This window comes from Scophthalmus maximus, chromosome 10 (genome assembly GCF_022379125.1).
Source record: "Scophthalmus maximus strain ysfricsl-2021 chromosome 10, ASM2237912v1, whole genome shotgun sequence".
NCBI classification, from domain to species: Eukaryota; Metazoa; Chordata; class Actinopteri; order Pleuronectiformes; family Scophthalmidae; genus Scophthalmus; species Scophthalmus maximus.
This window is the reverse complement of record NC_061524.1, coordinates 16,253,140-16,256,937: the sequence shown is the minus strand read 5'-3', so window position 1 is coordinate 16,256,937 and position 3,798 is coordinate 16,253,140.

Below are 3,798 nucleotides of genomic sequence, written 5' to 3'. Positions count from 1 at the left end.
CTGCCGGGGGGGGGGGCTTCATAGAGATATGGAGAGAGAGAGAGAGAGAGAGAGAGAGAGAGAGAGAGAGAGAGACCACTATTTCATGATAGTATTCACATATGTCAAATGACGGCAGCTAAGGATCAGCTAAGGTTATTCGATTACTCATTTCGTCCATAACGTGTGGTAATAATTTGTGTTGCAAGTAAAAGTCATCCATTTTGAAAACTCACCACACAATGATAATCTAAAATAGAATTATAGGACCAAAAGTGGAAAATACTACACTACTTAGGTAGACTGGTCCATTTAAGATTAATATTTATTATAGTATTGCTACTGTATTGATTGCATGTATCACTTAATGAATGCATAACTGTGTGCTTCTTATTTTGCATCTGAATGGCGTGAAGCACTCAGTAACCTTGTTTTAAAAGGTGCCATACAAATTCAATTTGACTTACTTACTTACTTAACTGCTGAGGCAGGAAAATATCTATTTTAAAGTTAAAGTGGTTCTACAATATAACTGTATAAGTATATGTATGAGTATAAGTTCTTTATTACTTATAGGCTACTTTAACTTCATCACATTACAGAATAGGCTATGGGGTTTGCAAAGTGGGAGGTGGGCGGCCATAGGGGGGCTGCAGAGCAGTTCCAGACTCAATGAATGGAAAAGAAAAATTAGTTATCAAAAGGGGATCATTGGAGAATAGCGTAAATGTGCATGATTTGGTAAAAGCGATAGATGAGAGGTAACGCTGCTTTGGGGGGTATTAGCTGCAATATTAAATTGCTCAATAATTCAAGAGTTCAAGGGTCATTTATTGTCATGTGCACAGTAAAAAAGAATCAATGTTACACCGCACAATGAAAATCTTACTTTGGTCGTCCCTTTTAGAATAAAAAGAATAAAAGAGGAAGTGCACTGTGCATATTTTTTTACATTTCCAACTGGTCCTACTTCTTCTACTTCTTCATACAGATTTAAGGGAGCAATTCAGCACAGCTTCGATTTGTGCAGAACCCAGTAGTCCCGTTGCAATTTCTTCAGAAATGATATTTTCTCATTTGAAGTACAGGAAACATTTTCTAGTAAGATTTTAACGTCATTAAAAGAAGCATAGAGTGTTGCGATTCCACTTCATTACTACCTTACCAATGTCTGTTTCGTGCGCGTGTCCTGGTAAAGTGAGCCCCCAGACATGATATCAGGGTCCTGGAACTGGGACACCTAAATGCAATGCAGCCATAATTAACATTATTAATTACACTAGTGCTGTTCCAGCTATCACACTGTTGTCACTGAGCTGAATCAACAGAAACTGAACATTGAGATTAGTTAGGAGAAACTGCACAGCTATTGCATTGGCTTGTGATGTTGCCATGAATATGTAGTCTGGAAATAAAGGAAAACACATAGGCATTACTTTGATTACAGTACGTCTGTCCATGCTCGAAAACAGAATGTCCTGGCAAACCGACCCCTTGGCTTTTCCCCTCACCGCCACTATGACAGTAAAACAGATGCAGAGTTCATAAAGCCAGGAAAAGTGATGTCCACTCCGCCTCAGAATCATTACCTCCATTGATTGTGAGATTAATCTCTGCTCTGCTGTGTTCACATGATGCACGGATGATGCCATGCGTTTAACTGGGAAGTAGGGCGTTTGGATTGTAGCAGCTTTGGTACCTGGCTGTATCCGCCCAGGCCTGGTGCAGCTCTCCCTGGCTGCGGCCTCAGCCATGTCACTGAATGACAGCTTGTAATTGAAGTGCTGGCTTAACTGATGCTGTTTTTGTTGTTTTTTTCATCCTGAGAAGAGTGTCTTAATCATGAAGACACACACACACACACACACACACACACACACACACACACACACAATGCAGACAAAGGGGGATGTGATAGATCGGTACTGGTTTGAACCGGACCGTCCTCAGTTTGCAGTGACTCTTGTGTAATGACACTGATGCATATTAACTCCGTGCTCTGCAGCCGCAGCGGTCGGCCCCACTTCATTCGCAGTGACATTAATCAGACTGCGAGCAATGAGTCAAATGAAGCAAAGCGGCACTGCGATTGAAATTCGACATTCCTCAAGCCACACATTCGGCGCTACTCTGGGAAGTTAGACTCAGGCCCCCCCCCCCCCCCGTCATGAGCCGGCAGACAGGTGAGACGTGCCAGTCACAGAACTGGGAGAGGGGGCAGAAAGAAACATGACAGGCCAACAATGATCATCAAACTTATCGGAGCCAGTGGAAGAAAGAAGAAAAAATCCTAGAGCCACAGAGCCAAAGGGGGTTTCGTGTAATCCTAATAAAGGTGAGGAAAAATGTCAGTCATGTGAGAGTGTGGTTTTCCCCGGGTCGGGGGCTTTGTGAAGGAAAATGAGGAATCCGAATTGCGATGGCTGTAGTAGCTGCAGGATGGAGACGTGCAAAGATCAGATGATGCTCATTAACAAAACATGTACTGTCATTGAAAACAGCCGGTAGGGACATAATACAACATCATAATAATAATAATAATCATAATACATAAGATAATGGTCTGTACCCTCGGGCATTAGACACAAAGATGTTCATTTAATAGAAGAATATTTACCTGAAACATGTATATATCTTCACAACAATCACCTATTATCTAGTTTCTAAAATGCTTTGTGTGCAATGTTTGGAAACCCAAATTGGGTCATGACATCAATTCACATAGATAAACACATTATGTTTTTATGTTACAAATGTTTCATTTCTCTCTTTTTTAAGTGCCTTAATAACACTTTTCAGTTTGAGATCCGAAACAAAGACTGTTTTCTTTGGTGGTCGACTGGTGGATCAATTGCTTACGTCCAAACTGGAATATCTCGAACTCTGGCGGATGGATCGGCACAGAATTCATTCACGGTTGCCGGTCAATGAAAGAAAAAAAAGTGTATAAGCACATGTAAATGACAGCTTACTCCTAGTCGTGTTTAATTCAAAAACCCATCACAAAAAAGCATAACATTGGCGACGTTGCTAAATAATGCACATGGTTCTAAAATGAGAGATAGCTTCGCTCGGAGACAAGTCATTTCAGGGAACTTATAAATAATCCTTTTGGCTCTCTGATGTCATGTGGTCACAGTTCATCATGCTTCCGTCGACTGTCTTCAGGCAATGCAGCCTCTCGACGGTCAACCATTATCAATCACAAGGCTCGTTCACAGGCCCGACCACACACACTACAAATAATCCACATTCTACGTCGAGTTGGTGCACAGAGAAGGAAAACAACAATAGCACCTCGATTTTCATTCAGTGATCAGGTTCTGCTACTGACAATGAGAATAAATTAACATAAAAGACCACCGACCCAGATCTGAATAGCGAATAAAGCACATGTGGATTTGAAATGAAATTATATGAAATCTCCTCAAATATGTACAAGAGTGATTAGAAATTGCACAAATTGTATTTGATCAATGCACTTTGCATCCCAGTAGCATCTCTTTGTAGCTTCTTTAACTGTGTGATTATGTTGCTACCAACTTATAGATTTTGTCCGAGCTTTATGCACGCCTGCTCACTCGCTTTGAATGAAGTGAAACAAATGACATACAGTCTCAGTTGATGACTTCAGTTTTGGTCTCATTTCTTTTTACAGTGGGAAATAGTTTTTAGATTTTTGTTTGTTAGAGCTCATTTAATAGGGTCCAAGGAGCTATTTCTGTTGGTTGAAGCTTAGCCAATTCAATCAAAAGTAACTGCTTGACTTCTGGACATTGCATCTCTTATATCAAATAGGAAGAGTCGAATGCTCCATTA